The sequence below is a fragment of the Falco naumanni genome, chromosome 1 (assembly GCF_017639655.2).
Source record: "Falco naumanni isolate bFalNau1 chromosome 1, bFalNau1.pat, whole genome shotgun sequence".
Lineage (NCBI taxonomy): Eukaryota > Metazoa > Chordata > Aves > Falconiformes > Falconidae > Falco > Falco naumanni.
Window position 1 is genome coordinate 82,282,627 of NC_054054.1, and position 6,000 is coordinate 82,288,626.

Below are 6,000 nucleotides of genomic sequence, written 5' to 3' on the forward strand. Positions count from 1 at the left end.
TAATTGGTGTTGATTAAAATGTTAAACCTTGATTGCTGTGTTTAGGGTACTATATATGTGTAGCTTCATTTTCAGTGTTGCTGTGAAATTTCAGCTCTGCCCACTAAAAATTAGTTTAAATATGATTTTGAAAGAGTAAATTTGTAATTTAAGAGAGTGGGTTTAGACCAGATTTCCTTGGGCACTTACTCCTTTCAACATCTTCCAGAATCTTGTGTTCAGTATGAAGAAATGTTGCAGTGTGGCCTCTTCTGATGTGATTCCCAAACTATCATCCTGTTGCACACTGAGGACAGGGAATGCTGAAGAGAAGGAATAGCTTTAGCTCCGCATACAGCTGTCATTTGTGACTTCTTTGACAGCATTCTTTTACATTTAGACATTAAAAAAATTGGGGTTTTCTGCTATGCCTACAAGTAACACTTATAAAAGCATCTGACATTCCGTTTAACAGAGGGCAAAGATAAACATATTAACTAGTCATTGCACTGAATACTGTGATTCACGCAGTAGTGTAAGCAAGTCACTTGTGGTTTAAGGGGACAGGCAGTTAAACTCCACACAGCTGTTTGCTCAACCTCCAACCCACAGTGGGATGGGGGAGAGAACTGGGGAAAAACCAGTAAAGTTCATGGGTTGAGATAAAGGCAGTTGAACAGGACCGAAAAGGAAGAGAAAATAATAATAACAATAACAATAATAATAATGGTAAAAAAATTAGAATATACAAAAGAAGCGATTCACAATGCAGTTGCTCACCACCCACTGAGAAATGCCCAGCCAGTTCCCAAGCGGCGGTCCCCAGCCAGCTTTCCTGCTAGTTTAAATACTGACCATGATGTTCTATGGTATGGAATATCCCTTTGGCCAGTTTGGGTCAGCTGTCCTGGCTGTGCCTCCTCCCAGCTTCTTGTGCACCTCCCCACAGCCAGCCTGCTCACTGGCAGGGCAGTGTGAGAAGCTGAAGAGTCCTTGACTCAGTGTAAGCCCTGCTCAGCAACAACTAAAACATCAGTGTTATCAATGTTATCCTCACACTAAATCCAAAACACAGCACTGTACCAGCAACTAGGAAGAAAATTAACTCTATCCCTGCCAAAACCAGGACATCACTTTACACGTAGCTTGTATCTCACATACCCTAATAATTAATTTAGAAACCCAAACTGTATTAATTCAGAATTTATGTATGGTTCAGAAAGTTCTGCTAGAAAGTACTGTGTGCTTTTACGAGCATTGATCTCTGGTGATAATCTTAAACCCCAGTTCCTTCTGTTTCTGGTTATTGTCCAGGGGAAACTGTACTATGGCAGAAGGAAATAACTTCTGAATTATTGTCAATACAGTCTCGTGAAATTGATTGTAATGTCTTAGGCTGTATGAGATTAACCATGTGTGGTTGCATTTTGCTACATCTATCACTGACTTATGTCAATCTCATACATTTTTTGTCATAGCAAAGTATTTTGAGATATTCCCTTATGGTAAGTGTTACAATATATAAGGTATGGCTTGCCATTGTTTGCCTCCCAAAAGCCTTTTCTGTGATAAATTGAACATTAAATCATATCTCAGTATAGCTAATCTCAGATTCACAATCAGCAGTATTTCAGTTTATCATTTGTCTATTTCTTACCACGGTGATTTAAGTCCCAGGATATTCCTCCATTCTTTGTTAACACTTGTAAGGAGTATACAGAGCGTGAATTCAACTGAAGTGTCTCCTATATGCTTATTTTGAGAAATTATTATTTCAGTATGCTTATTTTGAGAAATTATTATTTCAAACTGGGAAGTTTCAAGGTATGTTGCATGTTTTGTGCTCACACCCCCTCCACCTTATGCTTCTTTTAGAAAACAGCCAGTTACCTGGCATTTTAAATATATGTCAAAACACTTTCAATGCTTTTTTTGCTAGCTACAAGATTAAATTTATTTAAAAATTGGTATTGTTCTAAGACAATGATCTGAAACTGTTTAGGAATGGGGAAAAATACTTTCTTTTTTCCTGGCTGATTTAAACCCTGAGCTTTGAAATGCAAATCTGGTTTTATATTTTAGGTGGTAGAGGCAAATTTGGGTGGCTTACAGTTGTTCATTGCATTTAGGAACACTGTCATGATAAGCCAGCATAGTGATTGTATTTGGCTGTGGTATCAAAGCATGGATAAAACTGGGCTCTGGGGCAAGGAATGAAATGTTGTACCCTGCTTAACAGTGCTCGGTGCTGATTTTCTGCCATCTTCATAGTTTTTCAGCTGGCTTTGACCTGAAAGCCCTCAGAGAGGAGTTGTACTGTGTATGAGGGTATCCGTTTCTGTAGGTTTGTGCAAAGAGGAAGGAAAAGTATAAGGTGCATTTGAGAGTGCTTTTCCCTGTAAAAGAATTTCCTTAAAATTTAGAAGGTGAAAAATGGAAATCATTAACTGGCATGAATTATTATGGCTAGAAGACTGTTACCTGCTCATCTCTGGAAAGAATTTTATGGTTACAGCAGCACTGGGTTGCCACAGAGCAAAGAACAGAGTGTGTAAAAGCACAGATGATTGGAAAAAAAAACATAAAATCCTTCTCAGAAAAGATCTACAGGTTCCTTGGTAACACAACGTATATACTCAGACCAGTTTTATGTTAATGTATTTTTGATTCACTTATCATTTTCATCTGACTCAACCTACAATCAGCCCCTTGTTTATTGGCGCTGTCTGTTATTTCTTACGGTTTTTCTTACAGCACCAATCAGAACTCCGAATCATCATCAAATGAAGTATGAACATTCTTTTGCTCAGAGAGTTTATATTTCCTTTTGATGTCAAGACAAAGACTATCACTGACCCATGATGTCTATACAAAGACTCTGGCAGAGGCTTTAAATGTTAGTAGACTACAGTGGGTGGGACAAGAATGTGCAACACAGCCTTTGATGATTAATTAATCTAAAGATGAGCAGATAGTAATATACTGTAGCTTCCTTCCTTGCTAACATTGCTGTGTAGAAAAGGTAGGGCTCATCCATTCCTACCTACATAAAACTACAGCTAGGTTCCATCTGACCAACAAAGTTGAATTGTCAAATTTCAGCATTTGTAAATGGAGGTGTCTGCTCTGTATTGTAAGGAGGGCTGTCCTTGGTATGTGAGCAGAAACCAGTAGCTCTGAGTTTTGTTCGTTAGCATTTGCCTGTGGGTAGCGATCAAAAGTGACTAACATGCCAGAACGGATATTTTCTGCATAATTTTTTTTTATTTTTAATACTTCAGGCATTTTGGAATATTTCCTCACATTTCCTGAAAACTGGATTTTCTGTTGCACTAAAGTGCAATCAGTAGTGCAGATGCTGAGGGAGGAAATACATACACTTCATGCTTGCTTTGAAGCTGATGATCACATGCCCTAAAGCTAATGATAGCAGATAATCTTTCCAAAGGAGACTCAGTCAGCCACGAATAAGTGGAACAAGGTATGCCCCAATCTCCTTACCTTCTGGCTAACATTTCTGCAGTTAAGAACTTTCCTGTGCTAGAAATTGCTTTCTGTAAAAATTGGATCCGGAAGGTGTCTTATTCTGCATCAGGGAAAGGAAATAAAACAAAAGAGCCTCCATCATGTCTTCTTCTCCTCTCTCTACCCCAGAAAACACAAACAAAGCTCTAAGAGAAGAGAGCAAGAACAAAAGAATTGCCACTTGTTTCCTATGTTTTCCTTGGATTACTTCTTTCTCTGCCCTTCAGTTAAGATGTACAGTAATTATAGAACATAGGAATGTAATGAAAATTAGGTTAGGAGTCCCTATCCTAAAATTCATCCTAAGAGGGCTCAAACTAATTTCTCATTTCCATTCATAGCAATACTGCCTGCTCACTTGATACAGTGGTATAATTATTGTCTTCCTCTTCTGCTTGACTGTGGAGTCCTTGCTGCAGAAAGCAGGCCACCCAAAGTATGCTTTAGGATGATAAAATCCTTTGCCTCTTTGTGCCAGTTCTGCATAATGAAAGATAACTACAGTGCCTGTTTCAGAAATACCTTTCCCCTCCTAACAAAATCCAACTGTAGTTGTCATAATTGTGACAGAAAAGGTGAAATATTTATCAAATAGAAAATCACCATTGGTGCTAATTAAAGGATGCTGAGAATATAATTGGAAATCTTCACATTAATGGATTGTCTTATAACAGCAAATCTTTACATTAAGCAACCGAACAATTCTTTCCAAGGAAATATAACTTTTTAAAATGTAGGCATAATAATGCCAGAGTACTTACTGTCACCCATGAAGGCAATTACATAGGCTAAAGCAGCACAAAATCATTAGAGGACAAGCTTTTCTCTGATAATCTCACTTGACCACAGTATCCATAACTGATCTTCAGTCTAGCTCTTCTCTGAGATTGATTAGAAGGGGTCAGTTCTCAGTTTTACACTGAAGATGAGTTTGATTTATTAGGCAGTCTTCTATCAGGAAAGAAACAAATGTCTTTGATCCCAGGAAGGTGAGATCAAACAGGGCATTTTGCTGTTCCCTTGTATTACAATATATGTGAGACATCATCATTTTGCCCAGCCGTATTTTCTTTTCAGACAATCTGTTTTCTTAATTTTTTCTGTTCCTTTCAGATAGTTTTGAAAACTACTTTCATGACTAGGATATGAAGAATCACAGGAACAGCTTTACACAGGTATTTCTCTCCGTTCTCTTTTATCTTTACCTGAGGTATGCATTTAGCAACACTTAAACTTTATTCAAGTGCTTATCCATACTTCTAAAGCTATGCAGAGTATGTTAAAAAGATATTTGTTTCCCTGTGTAAAACTTGAAAGGTTACTGCTAAAATGTGCTACACATTGCTAATTTTTAATTGAATGAAGACAACTTTGCGAATGAAAAGCGCTATTTTTTTCTCTAGAGTCGAAAAAATTCTTGCTGCATTTCTACTTACAAAATTTTATTAAAAATTAGAAATGTAGATGGAACAGTCTGTTTGAAAAATTGGACAATAGTGATTTTTAAGCATAAGTGATATTAATACTAGAAGCAGAGTTTTTTGTTATTCATAGAAAACAGAAATACTACGTATTTGGCTAGCCAGTAATGTTGTGTTAGTTACAGACAGCAAGTGTGCAGTTGGCTTCTCTTCTACATTCTCATTGATATGCACGACATTGGTTATGTGAGTTGTGAGTTTTAACGGAAGGAGGATCTGGGGTTTTTTTTGTTTGGTTTTTTTTTTTTTTTTTACATCTGCCATGACTTCTTGGGAGACATTTAGAGACACAGAATGTATGATTAAGTTTGTCAACAGAAAAGAATTGACATCTCAACTAGTATTTTTATAATGCCTATAATTTATCAACTTAGACCATCCGACCAGCTCTAACTTTCTCATTTCAATGTCAGTTCCTCCTGTTTATCCTTGGCCAGTGAGCTTCTTTAGCCTGATACTTTTCCAGCTCTATTATGGACTTGTAACCACAGTTTACAACTGAATATGCATCCAAACCACATTTACTATTCAGCAAACAAAGAGCTTTATGGGCAGAACATTTTTAAATTGATTAGCTGGGGTGAAAGTATTTGTTGATCACACAAAATGAAACTGAGCGTAGCAGTTAATTCATGGCCAGCTCAGAGTCCTATTGAAGATATTGAAAGGCCTATTGAAAATATTGTTACTATTGTGAGTACCAATTAATAAGCATAAATTATTTGTTTGCTGAAACAAGGGAAGTAGGATTTTCAGAAGATTTAATATCTCTGTTCCAGTGGAAATCTTGGTAAATCACATCACCAGAGAACAGCAGTTCCAACCCATGAACGTTCTGGAAATAATCTGTAACCATGATGAACTATTTCAGTCTAGACATAGGGACATTCTTAGTGAGAAAACATTACCATAATTATTCTGGATATTAGATACCAATTTTCTATTATTGAGACAGAAATTATAGGTCTGTCTTAACATTTCATTTCTGTATCAGCTTTCAGATATGAATACATAC